The following is an 18282-nucleotide window of genomic DNA, read 5'->3' on the forward strand; positions in this document are numbered from 1 at the left end:
ACTTCGTTTTTTCCAAAGATGACTATGCACTTTTTGGCATTTAGCTTGAGGCCATGGTTTTGACACCAGGGATCTGTCTTAGTGAGACCCTTTTGGAGGATGTTTGTGTTAGTTGGAGAGTCAGTTATAGCCCCTAGTTTGCAGTCGTCTGTGAACTTGGTCAACCATAGTCCTCCTGTGCTTGCCTGTACCTCTGAGAAGTATATGCCAAACAGGAGGGGTCCTAGGACTGAGCCCTGGGGAACACCACTTGTAACCGGTTTAGAGTCAGACCTAGCTCCCGCAACTCTTACCATGTGGGTTCTGTCCATGAGCCAGTTGACAACCCATCTCATGACATAGGGGTTTATGTTCAGGCTGGTGAGCTTGTCTATAATACCTGAGTGGGGAATGGTGTTGAAGGCCTTTGCAAGGTCTAGGTAGGCTGTGTGGACCACCTTTCCCTTGTCTATAGCCTTGGCAACTGTCTCAAAGAAGTACACCAGGTTTAGGAGGCATGATCTGCCCTTAAAAAAGCCTAACTGGGTAGGGTTCAGTGTTTGGAGGTTTCCTATGTCTCTGTTAATAAGATCCATGATGATTCGCTCCATAGCTTTGTAGACCAAGCTAGTCAGGCTTATAAGGCTATAGTTCCCGGGGTCCGTTGTGGCTCCACCTTTGTGGAGCAGAATAACCGTTAACGTGCACCACTCTGTGGGCATGTAGCCTGTGGAGAGGCTTAGTTTAAACAGTGTGCTTAGGTGAGGGGTTAGTTCATCTTTGAGTTCGTGTAGGACGCAGCCTGGGACACTGTCCGGTCCCATTGATGCTGTGTTTTTGGCTTTGGAGAGGGCTGTTTTAACCTGAGTGTCTGTGATTTCAGGGGCACTACATTCTTCTGGTATAGTTATGGGCCCTTTTGGGGGTGAGAGGGGGTGAATTTTGCACTGAACCTGTATGCCAGGATGTTGGCTATATCGGACGGTTCAGTGTATTTTGTGCCATTCTGCACTAACTCTGAGCAGATCTGAGAATTGTCACTTAGATTCTTGACAGAGCTAAATAATTCCTTGTGGTTATCTTTGGAGTCCATGGCAATTTTTCTTTTGAAGCTAGCCTTGGATGATTTTATGAGGAAATGTAGTTTCTTGCTGATACTGATCAGGGATGTCTTCCCTTCTTGGGATTTTACTCTTTTCTGTACTAGTTTCCTCCTTCTATTGTAGAGCTTGTTTATGGCAGGGGTCCACCAGACTGGTTTCCTTTTCTTGGAGGAGTGAGTCTTGGTTTTGGTTGGGATAGCACTATCCATGCATTCTTGTAGGTGCCCGTAGAGTGCATCAGTAAAGGATTTTGCAGCTTGGACAGCGTTATCCTTTAGCATGGGGGCTTTGAAACTTCCCACCTCGGTCTTAAGTAATGTGAAGTTTGCTTTTGAAAAGTTTTTCACGGTGGTTTCTTTGACCAGGGGTGGTGGCGGAATGTGGATATCCAGAGTGATTAGTTTATGGTCAGATCTAACCAGCGAGGGGTTGACCTCCGGTGTGGAACACCGGTCGCCCATGATGGTGATAACCAGGTCCAATATGTTGTCACCTCTGGTGGGTGTGTTGACCAGTTGATCCAGGACATTTGAGTTTATAAATTCTAGGAAATGTTGGGCAAGGGAGTTTGTACTTGAGTAGTTCTCCCAGTTAATGTTTGGGTAATTGAAATCACCCAATGTCAGAGGGTTTGGTAGGACCTTTATGTTTCCAGGAATGTAGAGTGAGGGTCCTGGAACATGGTGGGTGATCTGTAGCAAGCTACAATTTGAATAGCAGTTTTGCCTGTTGTTAATTGCATGTGGATGATCTCTGAACCATCGTGCTGTGCCACTAACCTGGAGATGTGGGTATCCTTGATGAATATGGATACTCCCCCGCCTTTTATATTTCGGTCAAGGTTTTGTGGCCGAAATGTATGGTATGAGTTGTAGCCTGGTAGTGCTGTGGTGCTCAATAGGGCCTTAAACCAGGTTTCTGTTACTGCACCTATATCGATTTTCTCCATACTGAGGAGTGCCTCGAGTGCGTGCATTTTGAGGTTTAAACCTGTCACCCCTAGGTTTTCGAATACTGGCCAAGGCTCTTGCCGTCCCCATATTGCCTTTTTTAGGCAAGGCTCAAAGGACAAACCAACCACCGTAACCAGCACAGGTAACCAAAAACTAAGGGTAATGCTACTCAACGCCAGAAGTCTCAACCTCAAAATGCACACACTCGAGGCTCTCCTCAGCATGGAGAAAATCAATGTTTGTGCAGTGACGGAAACCTGGTTCAAGGCTCAAGAGAGCACCCCTGCACTGCCAGGTTACAATTCATATCATACCTTCCGGCCTCAGTTACCAGATCGCAGTACAAAGGGCGAAGGTGTGTCCATATTCATCAAGGATACCCATATCTCCAGATTAGTAGCGCAGCATGATGCCCCAGAGATCATCCATGCGCAACTATCAGCAGGCAAAACCACATTTCAAGTCATAGCCGGTTATAGATCGCCCACCATGTCCCAAGATGCTCACTCTGTATTCCTTGAGACATTGGAAAATATAAAGGTCCTACCCAACACCATAATCTTGGGTGATTTCAACTACCCTGGTATAGACTGGGCGAACTACCAATGTTTCAACTCCTATGCTCAGCGATTCATAGAATTTATAAATTCAAATGCCCTTGAACAACTAGTATGTTCCCCCACTAGAGGGGACAACATATTGGATTTAATCATCACAAATATGGGCGCCCATTGTACCACACCTGTTATCACCCCCTCCTTGGTCAGATCCGACCACAAACTGATAACCCTGGACATCCTCACTCCTCCACCTCCCCCAGTCAAAGAAACCATCATAAAAAACCTTTCCAAAGCAAACTTCAAACTACTTGCATCTGAAGTGGAAAGCTTCACTGTTCCCTTGCAGAAGGATAATGATATCCAGGATGTGGAATCCTACACCAAGGCACTCTGTATGCATCTTCAGGATTGCATGGACCATGCTATCCCAAATAAAATCAAGACTCCTTCCTCAAGCAAGAAGAAACCAGTCTGGTGGATCCCGGCCATAAGCAAACTTTACAATAAAAGGAGGAGACTTATACAAAAAAAGGCCAAATCTCAAGTAGAAAAATCATCCCTGATCAGCATTAGTAAGAAATTGAGGGCCCTCATCAAGTAAACTAAAGCTAATTTTGAAAAGAAAGTTGCCAAGGATGCCAAGGATAACCATAAGGCCTTCTATGGCTACGTCAAAAACCTAAATGGCAACGCTCAGGTCTGTTCTGAGCTAGTACAAAATGGAACAAAATACACTGACCCTTCTGACATTGCCAACATCTTGGATGACAGGTTCAGTGCAAATCCCCCCGCCCTCACCACCTACTATTACCATTCTAGGGGATTGTGTAAGTTCATTTATTACCGATACATTGGTTAACAAGACTCTATCTAAAGCTAAAAACACTGCCTCCATGGGACCAGATGGTGTCCCAGGCTGTGTCATACGCGAGCTCCAAAAGGAATTAACCCCGCATCTTAATACCCTGTTCAGTCTCAGCCTCTCCACAGGATATGTGCCCATAGAATGGTGCATGGCAATCGTGGTCCCGCTACACAAGGGTGGGGTCACAACAGACCCTGGGAACTACCTACCAATAAGCCTGACCAGTCTGATCTGTAAGTCTATGGAGCGAATCATTATGGAACTCATAAATGGAGAGACTGGGAACCTCCAGTTGCTGGACCCCACACAATTCGGCTTCGTCAAGGACTGATCATGCCTCCTGAACCTGGTGGATTTTTTTGAGACAGTTACTCAGGCTATAGATAAGGGAAAGGAGGTACACACGGCTTACCTTGACCTCGCTAAAGCATTTGACACCATTCCCCATTCAGGTATTATTGATAAGCTCACCAGCCTGGGCATAAACTCTTATGTCACAAGATGGATCGCAAACTGGCTCTCAGACAAATTCCATGAAGTAAGAGTAGTGGGATCTATGTCCGAATCCAGACCAGTAACGAGTGGTGTGCCTCAGGGCTCTGTCCTGGGGCACCTCCTGTTTGGCATATACTTCTCAGAAGTACAGGCAAGCACGGAAGGGCTGTGGCTGACTAAGTTTGCAGACGACTGCAAACTGGGTGCTATAACAGAGTCTCCGGCCGACATGGAGATCCTCCAGAAGGGCCTAAATGAGACCGATGCATGATGTCAAAGCCATGGTCTCAAGCTAAATGCAAAAAAATGCGTAGTAATCTCCTTTGGAAAAAACAGAGTACCCGCAAACTACAATATAGGAGGTAATCCCCTGAAATCTGAAGAAGAAATAAGGGATCTAGGGACCCAAGTAGATAGCCAGCTTTCCTTTGATAACCATGTTGCAAAAGTGGTTAGAAAATCCTTCTATGTGATCCATCTGATCACGAAAGGGTTCGCATTAAGATCTAAGGATGTAATGGTGCCCCTCTACTCTTCCCTCATCAGACCCATTATTGAGTACAATGCACCAATTGGAATGTACCTGGCTAGACATCTCCAGCAGCTGGAGAGACCACAAAGGTACCTAACCAAGAGGATTACTGGCCTCAAACAGTTGCCCTATGCAGCACGATTGAAAAAGCTAAGACTGTTCTCTGTTGCATACCGCTTTCTCAGAGGCGATTTCTGTCTAACGTACAGAGCCATGTCCAACCCAGAATTGTTGAACATGCTCCATCTTAGCAAAACCAAATCTACTCGAGCTACATGCTCTAGGGATATAAACCTCAACACAACAATGAATAGAACATGCTGGAGGGATAGATTCCCTTCGCAGAGACTTCCCTTACTATGGAACAGGGTCCCGATCTACATAAGACAGAGCCCCTCACTATCACTCTCCAAGAGGAACCTTGATGAGTGGATGGGTAACAGAAAGTTCACACCGGGGATTACACCAACAGCACTACTAGATAGGGGCCAAGGGTACTAGCTGCTAGTACAAGGGTCTAGGGAACTACTAAAGGGGTGGTGAATACTGCACAATGTGGTTGGGCTAATATATGCCTTCGGGCAGATAGCCCAGTACCATCCTATGAACCTATGAATCTATAATGTTGGAAAGTTGCTAGAATAAAATGCTGTGTTACCACCATACATTTCACTGCCACATCTTGAACCCAGGGGACCCTGTGCAAAACAGTCAGAGAAACATACCACTATGCCAAATCAGCTGAAACAGAGGAAGACAAACTTAAATGGCTACTATTTAGTGAATTCACTTCTCATCATAGCTGCCAACCTCTTAGAAAAAAACACCTGAAAAAAGCCAATAATGTGGGAATACAGCTGCCAAACATATTCAGTGAATTCAGTTCTCACCATAGCTCTCAACCTTAGCACAAAATACCTGGACGAGGCCAATAATAGGGGAATACAGTCCCAAAAATATGGGCAAATTTCAAATATCCATGTTATAAACTTAGACAATTGCTAGAATAAAAGGTTTTGTTTTACCATGTACTTTCTGAAGAACATGAAGTCTGAAATTCAAAAGCCTGTTATTTTTTAAACATTTGTTAACCAGGAAACTAGTCTGACTTGGAACAAAACAAAGCCAATTTTCAACAGAGCAGGGGGAAACATTTTTGTAAGGGATGGGAGGACATGCAGACTCCACACAGAAGGCACCCCAGCCAAGAATCAAACCAGAGAACCTGTTGCTGTCAGGCAACAATACTACCAGTGCACCACTGCACTACAAACCTTTACAAGGAAATATGAAGATACAGAAACCACAGATTTCATGAGGAACAGAACAAATATGAGGCAAAAATCTTAAATTTTTTTACAAATAGTGGTGGGTAGGGAATTCAGGTCCTTGCCACCTGCATCCAAAGTACAGGGTTCAAGCCTGAGTATTTCTACCCACCACTATGTGTTAACAGGGGCATTACACACACACACACACACACACACACACACACACACACACACACACACACACACACACACACACACACACACAGCAGCAAGCCAGTGCTTGACTTAATGCTTCCCTGCAAGAGCTTAGAACTCAACTTACCTCACTCCTGATTGGTCCTGCGCTCGAATCCCTGCTCACCTCTCTCCTGATTGGTTCTGTCTGTGGATAAAAGCAGTCTGGAGCTCCTCTGTTCTGTGCGGTCGTCTACCGAGGCAGTCTAAATGTGTCTGCGCATGCGCTGCAGTTCCGGTACTCGTTAAAAAAGAAACCATTTTTTTTTTAAAGTTTATGTTTCACGTTATTTATTTCTAAGTTTATGTTTCACGTTATTTATTTCTTTTATTTCTAGGTGGGAGGGCTGCAGTCCTGCAGTCCGATAGCATGAGCCACCCCTGATGGCTGTGGTGACTTTGCCATTGGTAGTGGGATGTGTGTCCCTTCCCCTTGTTGATCCTGCTGAAGCTGTTTTCTGAAGATGCTGTTGTAAAGCATGGCACAGATAGTGAAGATTTCAGTGCATGTATGTGGATTGTGCTGCCAGGTTCATAGGTTCATAGGTAGGTACTAGGCTATCGGCCCAAGGGCCTACATAAGCCTAGCCAACAAGGTTCCCTGGCTTATGCCACCCAAGAAAGTTATTTTTCTGTGCCACTGTCGAGCAGAGACACAGAAGTGATCCCCGGGGTGTATTTCCTGTTTCCCATCCACTCATCAAGATTTTTCTTGAAGAGTGCTAATCAAGAACTTTGCTTGACATAGATGGGTAGCCTGTTCCAGAGTATGGGAAGTCTCTGGGACAGGAATCTATCCCTCCAGCATGTCCTGTTTATTGTGGTGACAAGGTTTAGGTCCCTAGAGCATGTAGCTCAGAGGGATTGGGATTTCTTTAGCTGTAGCATGTCCAACAGCTCTGGGTTTGACATAGCTTTATATGTTAGGCAGAGATCACCTCAGAGTAAGCGATATGCTATGGAGTAAAGCTGGAGTTTTTTGAGGGGGTCAGTGTAGGGCATTTGTTTGAGGCCAGTAATCCTCTTTGTGAAGTACTTCTGTGGCCTTTCCAGCTGCTGCAAATGTCTTGTGAGGTACATTCCAAAAGGGGCATTGTACTCTATAATGGGTCTAATGAGTGTCGAGTAGAGGGGAACAATGACCTCTTTTTCCCTGGATGAAAACCCTTTTATGATAAGGTGTGCCACATAGAAGGACTTTCTGACTACTGTGGCGATGTGACTATCAAAGGAGAGACTACTGTCCACCTGGTTTCCAAGGTCTCTTATCACACATTCGGTGTTAAGTAGATTGCTGCCTATGTGGTAGTTCATGGGTACAGAGTTTTTACTAAAGGGGATGACACTGCACTTTTTGGCATTGAGCTTGAGGCCATGGCTCTGACACCAGGCATCTGTCTCAGTGAGGCCCTTCTGTAGGATGTCCACATCATTTGGGGACTTGACTATGGCTCCTAGTTTACAGTCATCTGCGAACTTCATTAGCCAGAGGCCTTCTGTGTTAGCCTGTATTTCAGAGAAGTAGATACCAGACAGGAGAGGTCCCAGGACGGAACCCTGTAGAACTCCACTTGTCACTGCTGTGAGGTCAGATTTGGAGTCGGCAAGTTTTACAGTGTGGGTTCTGTCAGTGAGCCAGTTGGCAACCGATCTTGTGACGTAGGGATTTATACCTAGTTTAATGAGTTTAGCTATAATTCCAGAATGGGAGATTGTGTTGAAAGCCTTGGCGAGGTCAAGATAGGCTGTGTGAACCACCTTACCCTCATCTACGGCTTTGGTGACTGCCTCAAAGAAGTCGATCAGGTTCAGGAGGCATGATCTGCCTTTCATAAACCCAAACTGGATGGGATCCAGAGTTTGGGGGTTATCAATGTCTTTATGAGTTCCATGATGATACGTTCCATGACCTTGCAGACCAGGCTCGTCAGGTTAATAGGTCAATAGTTCCCAGGATCAGTGGTGGCTCCCCCTTTGTGGAGTGGGATAACTGTTGCTGTGCGCCATTCAGTGGGCACAAAGCCTGATGTGAGGCTATTATTGAACATGGTGCTTAAGTGGGGAGCTAGTTCGTTCTGAAGTTCATGTAAAATGCAGCCTGGGATGTTGTCCGATCCCATGGATGCTGTGTTTTTGGCTTTAGAGAGTGCAGCTTTTACCTGCGTAGTTGTGATTACAGGGACTCTGCATTCTTCCTGTGTAGATATGGGCCCTTTAGGGGGTGAGAGGGTGGTAAAGTTAGAACTGAACCTATCTGCCAGGATGTTGGCAATATCAGTTGGTTCTGTAATTTTCTTGCCTTTGTGCTGTAACTCAGAGCAGATCTGATTGTTGCCATTGAGATTCTTGACATAGCTATAGAATGCTTTGTGGTTGTCCTTGGAATTAGTGGAGATTTTGTTTTCGTAGCAAGCTTTGGAGGATCTTATAAGGGATCTCAGCTTCTTACTGAGACTGACCAGGGAGCACCTCCACTCATGGGATTTTACTCTCTTTTGCAACAGTTTCTTCTTCTGTTGTACAGTTTGTTTATGGCAGGGGACCACCAGATTGGCTTCCTTTTTTTGGACGATAGCATCTTGGTTCTGTTTGGAATAGCACGATCCATGCACTTGTGTAAGTGCTTATAGAGTGCATTTGTGTAGGATTCAGCAGTTGTAACTGTATTGTCCATCTGCATGGGTGTCATGAAGTTCACCACTTCTGTCTTAAGAAGCATGAAGGTGGCACTGGAGAAATTTTTTACTGTGGTTTCCTTAATGGGGGTGGGGGCGGGATGTGAATATCAAGGGTGATTAGCTCATGGTCGGATCAGACCAACGAGGAGTTGACTTCAGGTGTGGAACACCGGTCACTCATTTTGGTAATGACTAGGTCTAGGATATTGTTGCCCCTGGTGGGGGTGTGGATAAGTTGATCCAGGGCATAGGAGTTTATGAATTCCAGAAAGCGTTGAGCTAAGGAGTTGGTACACGAGTAGTTTTCCCAGTTAATGGTGGGGTAGTTGAAGTCCACCGTATGTATCTAGGCAGTGGAACTGCGACTTCAGCAGCCCAAACACATGCTCTATGGTATTTCTGGTTTGAGCACGTGCCTCCTTATTGCATTCTTCAGCAGGTATGTGTGCATTTCTGATGGGTGTCATCAGCCAAATTTCCAGTGCATAACCTGCATCCCCAGTAAATGACCCTGTGGGATATCACCCCTAGTGAACATCTGATTGTATCTTAAATAAATGCAGGACATTGTAGTTTCTGTATCTTTTATGTAATATTTTATTAAATATCAATGCAACATTTATATCTGATTGTATTAAGGACTATATGTATCTTTAAGTGCAATGATATAGCATAAATGGAAACATAAGTGTGACTTAAGCAAGTTATGCATGCTTTAATGCACATTTTGTTTGAATGTAGCACACACATAACATGAAGGTGTGTGTGTATATCTGTGTGTGTGTGTGTCTGTGTTTTATATATATATATATATATATATATATATATATATATATATATATATATATATGGGTCCCTTTCAAAACATCTAAAACCCATAACATCGAGACCAGAACATCTAAAACCCAAAACATCTAAAACCCATAACATCGAATTTCATAACATCGAAAATGTGCATCAGAACATCGAACACTACAAATCACATAAAAATAACATCCCCTCCACATATAACAACACCAAACTACCAAGCACACTTTTTACTACATTTCTGAGGGTGGGGGCAAGCCCCCTGCACCCCATGTGGGGGGCTCCACCCCCCGTAAATTAAATATACCAACTTTGAGATCGCACTACAGTGAGGAAAGGTTCATTTCCTTACCCCACTATATCACCATCACCATAAAGAATTTACACATAATGTCTATATCACTTACCTGTATTACCTATAAAACACATACAGATTGGCAAAATAAACACTGTATAAAGAGTATTAATTCCTACACTATATAAATAATAACTATAAAAATGAAAACTACGTCTCATAGTGATACTACAAGATTAACAGATTAAACTATAACATTTACATAACTCCTGATACGCTATTACATATTATACATTTTAGATGTTATGGAATTCAATGTTTTTAGATGTTCTGGTCTTGATGTTATGAAATTAGATTTTATGGGTTTTAGATGTTTTGAAGGGGACCCATATATGTATATATACATATATATATATATATATATATATATATATATATATACATGTATCTCTCTCTCTCTCTCTCGATATATATATATATATATATATATATATATATATATATATATATATATATATATATAGATATATATATATATATATATAAATATATAGATATGTGTATGTGTAATGAAGCCATTTTAGGAAACAAGATAGCCATATTCTGCTTAATGTTGTTTTGTGTATAATAAAGGATTGTAGAGTAAAGTCATTATGTATTTAAATAAAATAACAGATACACAAACAGAGAAAGATAGGAGCTTTTCCTTTTTATGCCCATTTTACTTCCTTTTGTCCCTTTTTAATTATTGTCTAGTTGCATTTATGGTTTGTAACTGATGTGATTTTGTAACTAATCTTGATAGAATAAGTTATTAAAGTCAAACCCAAGCACACACACAAATACATAATAAAAAATGTAAAAAATTTGTTTAATGAGCCGAGTTAAAACAATTTATTTTTTTTCCTTTGGAGGTATAGAATAAAGTCAGACTTCTGTGTGAATATACAACTTAAGATTCACAGGACTGTGAATTCCAGATTATCAAAAATACATGCACTTCCTATGCAGAGTGTTACTCCTTCTGCTAAATTATATGATCAAATCTGAGTTTACCATACAGTAGAAGAAAAGGAATTAGTTGGGTTTGGGCAAAGTGGACATTTTTTTAGCTTTTCTGCTGTGTGGTTAATTTTGACCTTGGCACAGACATTTTTGAAACAGTGTTATATCTTCAAACCTGGGATGGCCACTACTGTCTTCTCAAGTAACCTTTCATTTGAACAATAAATACTTAATATATAGCAATCATGACAACACTGGAGCTGATTCAATAAGGTTACCAAGAGATGTACATGAGGTGTAGACCGTGTGGTAAATATTTCCAGTTCAGAGATGGCCCCTACCAGTGTACTTTATAATGAAGATGTGCAGCACAGTCGTGGTCTGTCTCTGCAGCTGTGTTACATGGAAATGAGACATTCTGGGAAAGTGGCTTATGCTAACTAGCCATGTGGTCTCCCCTTGGAACTGCCTGAGGTAAGAAATTTACGTAGAAGAGCAATTTCAGGGAATGATGTAATACTACTGCTGATGTTATTGAGCATGGCCAAAAGGCAATGATCACCATACATTTTAATTATTGATTCTTATAACATCCAGTTGATCATTGGGCTTCATTGCCCTCTCTTGCCCTTACCTGTTGTCCATCATTATTCCCTATTTACACACCACCTGTATAGTGTTTGCAGGGAGAGGTGGGTCCAGACAGGGATGGGGGAGATAGCAATGGCTGTTCATTTAGCAGAGACATATGGACTTTTTCATATATCCTGCTATTAGTCAACTTGGAGAAACTGGCCTAAGTTGTGGTCACGCATATGCCAAAATACACTTTCCCATCTGCAGCTACAAGCAAAGGTCCATTTGCCAACTCTGACATTGAGTTCTTTCTTGGTGCTACCTAATGTTCTTACCTTTGGCCTTCACCACAGGTTTAGATTGTATGGCACTCTCCAGTACTCCCTCTGATGAAGCTGATCAGGTCTTCAGCACCCTGATCCACACCTCCCAGTAACTATCACCATCCTTCTCATAACTAGGGTGCTAGCTGAGCCATTTTATGGTACATAAGGTAGACCTACCTGCCTGCCCATTCTTACTGGCTAACCTGCAGGTCCAACAGCTTATCTTTGCATTCATTTTCAATCCTTTAATTATGTCATTATGCCTACCTAATATATTATTGACTTAATTTTCTTCTTTTGACTGTTCTACCCATTTACAAAGACTCTTCAATCTACCACCCTTTCTGTGACATAATTCTTCCTTGTATCACTCCTGGAACACACACTACACAGCCTCAGATTGTTTTCTGTTGCTCTGATGCAACTATTTCACTTAATACTCTTTCAGCTTGGATTCAGTGGATTCCTTTGAAGTACTTAAAAGTTTTCTTCATGTCTTCTCTCTACCACATTTCCTTAGGATTATCAGCAGTAAACTCTTTCAATCTGTTTCTTGTCATGTTCTGATGTATACAATACAGCACTTTTATTACCTTTTGTGAATCACTCCTGCTTGAGTTGCTGCATTGAGGAGATCTCCAAAAATGTACACAATAGTCTAGAAGCAAACTTAACTACTGGCTATAAAACAGAATAATACGTCACAGTTTTCTGCCAATATTCTTTCATCTCATATGACTACCTCATAGGTTCCTTCTTTTTTTAGTACTTATTATACTCCTCTTAAGCTCTGTACTTCTTTTCAGGGTCTCTGTTATTTTTTTTTTTAGGTCGCCTCTTCAGTCTTCTCAACTTTTGCACACCTGCTGCTGTTTCTTATCTGTTGTATGGTGAGGCAGATTCAGAGTTATACAGCAACATTCTTCACAGCCTTTATGATTTAGAAATGACTCACATCTTGACTGATACCGTGTCCTCATGAAAGATGGCACCATATTAAAGGAAAGATAATTGGTTTAATAACTGACTTTGCAGTTAGTGCCTGTTTATGATGGATAAACCGAGTATCAGCATGAAGAAAGTTGTTCAGTTGACAATCTTGCTTTGTGGGTGATGACCTTCACCTCTTCCCTCTGGGGAAGTTCTTTGTAGATAGGAGATCTATCGTCCACAGTGCATTTTGTAACCAGAGTGAAATTAACAGTGATCTCACCCATCTCTTTATACATACATACATACATACATGCATACAAATGTTTCAAGCATGGGCATTAATGCCCTTCTAGCTTGCCAATATACCAAAACACTTGTTACCATAATTAATGTCCAGGCTGTTCTTAAAAATATCTAAACTAGTACTTTCTTTAGCGTAATTTGGTAGTCTGTTCCAAGCATTAGCTACTCTGTCAGAGAACCAATTAATACACATCTCATTCCTATAGAATTGTCTCCATAGGTTATCTGATGATTCTCTAGTACTTTCTGATAACCCCAAACATTCCCAGAGGTAGTTGTCCCTAAATGCCCTATAGACCTGAATAAGATATCCTCTTAAATATCTGTAAGACACACTGTACAAGTTCAGATATTTTAGTCTTTCATAATAACTTAGATTTTCACATCCATGGATGCCCTTGGTATAGTTCCGCTGTACTCTTTTCAATTTATTCATGCTTGTTTTCCTATAAGGGTTTCCATATTGTTATTCCATACTCAAGTTTGGGTCTAATGTAACTAACAAACAATGACTTCATTATGCTTGATTTCCTAGACTTTATAAATCTTTGTATACAACCTATAGTTCTATAATTATCATTAGCCAATTGGTTGATATGATTAGAAAAACTCATAGCTGAATCAACACATATATCCAGGTCCTTAAATGAGTCTACAGTTTCAATCACTGTGTGCTGTATTAAATATTCACCTTTCACTTTATGCCTCCCAAATCACTCATGCTTAGTTTATGATGTATTTATCGACATATTATTCTCCTGTGCCCAAATGTTCAATTTAATCAAATTATTTTGCAGGCATGCCTTATCTGTAACACATGTAATCAGTTTACCCAATTTCAGGTTGTCAGCATATAGACTGTAGAACACCTCAGATGAAAACTTAAGGTCGGAATGATACAATCTAAACAAGTAAGGGACTAGGATAGAGCCCTGTGGGGCACCTTGACTGTAACCAAGTATTTCATCTGTCCAGCTGGTGTGCGATACTTGCCATGTCCTATTTGTAAGCCATGCAGCTATCCATCTTATCAACAGCACATCAATACCTAGTTGTACTAATTTATTGATCAGTGTTTTGTGTATGACCCTGTCAAATGCTGAAGTTAAATCTATATAAATCACATCACATCACAAATTTTCATTCATAGCTGTTATTATATTGTTGTAGAATATCATGTTATATAGGAAGAGTGAAGAAGTAGGGATGCCATTCCTTAATATCTGGACTCTGCATTATAATATATGCCATCTTGGGACTTTCCTGACACTGTGTAAGGAACTGCACTGTCACATCAATGAAAGCTGCCTTAAATAGCCATTCAGCACTCCTTCCCCCAAATTCAAGGATGTAATACCTTCCATATTATCAGATTCTGTGAGATGGGCACTGCAGTGGTGTGTCCTCCTACATCCATAACAAATTTACCATAACTGTACTCTGGTCCCACCATAAAGGAGAGGTTAGAGGACAATTGTAACCATCAGTAATGCTGTTTGTTGCTGAACCCTCTCTATAACTCTGAAAAAAACATGAAGAAAACCTTAATGATGCAGAGAAACTAGTCATCAAAAATACTCCATTTAGAAGTGATTTCAACTACCGTTATACTTCTGACAAGAAAAACACTCGATTATTTAATTTTATTAATGGTAATTGCGAGGAAGACTGGTAAAACATCCCACCAGGGAAAACTTTCTGAATATTTTTTAACAATGCACCATCGCTCTGGTCTGCTGTTATATTCACCCATTCGCTTATCACATCATAGAAATATTCAGTAGTATTTTCTATCAAAATAAAAGTTGGCCTTCCATGCAGTACTCCATATTTATTTGTTTATTATTCTATTTTATTGTGTATGCTTTGTTAACAGATATCCAACAAGTTTGCATCCCATTTTCAATGGGCTCTCAGCAATAATCAACTTAACATACAATCAAAATGTAAATAGAAATATATAAGCTAAAGGCATTTACTATTTAATACTTCGCAAATGTAGAAAAATATAGAAAGTGAAAAATCAAAGGCATACAAGATCTACTATGAATAACTGTGGTCTTGTTCAATAAATGTGTAATCAATGGAACCAAAAATGGCTAAACATTGAGAAGTTAAAACTCAATGGATGTGAAGGCAAGCCCTCACACTTCCTAACTCTGGGATTGCATAAACACTGACAAAAGAAAGAATGTGAGACAAAATATAATAACTACCATCGCACTCTTCTTTGAGTTTCATGTTGATTAAGCTAACATGGTGACTTTCCAGTTATGGTCTTGGTATTGTTTAACTGGGCATCAACAAAAGGTAGGCATACTATCCTGTAACATACTACACACAACCAGATTAAGTGCATTACAGAGCAAGTTCCACCATAATGCATTGCAGAGTGAAGTCGCAGTGAAAGAGAAAACAGAGTGCATCACATTTCTGGTTAAATGCAAATGAAGTGGCAAGTCGGTGTTGCAGCAATGAGTGTCATTACTTAGAACACATTGTATGGAAATTTGTTGACCAGCGCACAGTGATATAGTGTGAAGGTACAACAGAATGCTACTTAACAACAGTATGCATATAGATGCTAGGTGAAGAGCAAAAATTTGTGGCAAAGCTAATTTAGCTTTATAGGAGGAGACAAATGGGGAGAAACCAATAATGAGATTATAGTAATAACTCCAGTGGTGACTACACAAAAACTAATATTTTACTTAACAGTACAAAAAAACTGGGATCAAACCCCAAGTGCTGCCAGTATGTCAGTCCCCATTAGTTTCAAGTTGTTCTGTAATTTCCCTTACAGCTGCATCATTAGCCATGTCCCCAGTAGACACAAATGCAGCAGAAGACTTAGGAACAAACACAAGTGGTATACTTGTTAATCAAATTACATAATGGGCAGAGATGCTCTAAAAAAAACTGGTGATAGTAACTGATTTCAAAAATTAAAAGCAAGATTACTCAGGAATAATCAGAAAGTATTAACAACATCGATCCACTTAATCAAGGCCTTCTAATGGCAGACAAAACTTGAAGAAAATATTAAAGTGATTTTAGTGTTCTATAAGAAAAGTTACAGGTAACATCCAGGACTGTTGTGAAATCAGTGGAAAAATACTCTAAACCAAAAGACACCAACAATATCCTAGCAAAGAAAATTTTCTACATCTTTAAAATGCCAGCAAGTAATGCCATTACTATATTCGACTTAGACAGAGAATCCAAAATCAGGGAGACTGCTCAGATTGAATGAAGCAGCCTTGTGCAAAATCAAGAACCCTCAGTGTTATAAAATAAAATCTAATAAATCACAATGCACATTTTATTAAATAAAGACCTCACCACAAACTTTGTCCCCAACTATGGCAACAAGCCACAGTGGCTCTTATCTGTAAGATAAGAGATACCCATGGGGACAACAGACCTCATGCATCTCACCAGTATCTGGTGCAAGGTTATGGAGAGGATCATTGTGCAACTTGTTTAGATTGGCATAGGCAGGTTCCTGCTTCTCTATAGGAAACAATATACAATTTGTAGGCTAATCTTTATCATCATCACCATTTTCATGGCAAACCACTTGTCAAAGTGAGTGTCACAATAGTAGCAAGCTGAGCAATGCAAACCAAGCTGTCCTAATATCCCCAGCTATAGTCCCCAGTTCATTCTTTAGGATTCTTATATGATTCCATACAAGCCACATGATCTAATTCCTCCCATGCCCTAGATTTGCAGTAGAGGCTTCACTCAGTGGGCTGGGCTATGTGCAAGTCCCATGGGAACTAGTCAAAGGATATCATGTCAGTATCACCGCTTTAACTGCCTTCTCCAAACAGATGAACTATGGCTGAAAGCCAAGGTTCTCACAAATTGCTGAGAAACCCACATGTCAAAGACAATGAGCCCAGCTATCCTGTGAACAAACCTCATTTCTTCTTCCTATATCATTAATCTTGTCCATTTAGCCACTATCTAAAGCTCATGACCATAGGTGAGGATGAGGCCATGCACTGACCTGTAGATGGAAAGTTTCATACTGTGATTGAGTTCTCACTTTCACACTACAGTGCACTATAATGCCTGCACTGCTGCAACTGTTGCACCAGTCCACTGCTCAACCAACCAATCCCCTGTAACCTCACACATGAACAAGACTCCAAGATACTTAAACTCCTCCATTTGAGGTAGCTGCACCCCCTTCATTAGGACGGAACAATTCACTGTCTTCCAAAATAGAGCCATGATGTCTGATTTGAAAGTGCCAATTTTTATCCTTAAGGAAAGGCCATGCCTACTAAATTTGGTTACCTTTCCTAAGGAGACCGCAGCTAATAAATGCTTACACTACATAACTTGTTTTTACAAATACCTTCCACACTATCTGCTATGAATATTTGTGTAAAGAAATTTAGAAAGCTGAGGGTTGGTGCTTATGTTTTAAACTAGACTGTGTTGACAACTGACTTTCCAGTAGACCTCAGTTGTTAAGGTTGGCTCACTGGCTGAAGTCACAGATTGATTACAACAGTTTCTGCTTCACTATGTTTACTAATAATTAGAAACTGGATAGGGCTGTCCTCTTCCATTCAGATACAAAAGATCTCCAGAAAGGGTTGGACATAACCTATAACTGATACAAAAATAATGATTTGGCCTTCAGTATTAATGAATGCATCAGAGTAAATTTTGGAAAAGCAGGCATTCTTACTACTGATTAGAGGGAGGGGAAAAGTCACTTCCCTCCCTAAGGAGCAAATATCTATCCCAGTAGAGTGCAGCCTCCCAAACATCTCAGATGTCCAGGTGAAGGCCGCCCTATCCAAGGCAATAAACACTGCCTCAATGAGACCAGATGGTGTCCCAGGTTGCGTCCTACACGAACTCCAATAAGATCTAAACCCACATGTAAAAATGCTGTACAATCTCAGCCTCACTACGGGATATGTACCCAAAGAATGGCGTACAGCAACAGTGGTCCCGCTCCACAAAGGTGGTGCCTCAACAGACCCTGGTAACTATCACCCCATAAGCCTGACTAGCCTTATCTGCAAAGCCATGGAGAGGATCATCATGGAACTCATAAACAAAGACATTGGGGACCTACAGACATTGGATCCTACTCATTTCGGCTTTGTCAAGGGCAGATCCTGCCTCTTGAACCTGGTTGACTTCTTTGAAACAGTCACCAAGGCCATAGATGAAGGGAAGGTAGTCCACACGGCCTATCTGGACCTCGCAAAGGCATTTGACACAATACCCCCACTCAGGCATCATAGATAAGCTATCCAGCTTAAACATAAACCCGTATGTCACAAGGTGGGTGGCTAACTGGCTCAAAGTCAGAACCCACAGAGTCAGAATTGCCAG

The sequence above is a fragment of the Protopterus annectens genome, chromosome 2.part1, assembly GCF_019279795.1.
Source record: "Protopterus annectens isolate FY-2018-M chromosome 2.part1, PAN1.0, whole genome shotgun sequence".
Lineage (NCBI taxonomy): Eukaryota > Metazoa > Chordata > Ceratodontiformes > Protopteridae > Protopterus > Protopterus annectens.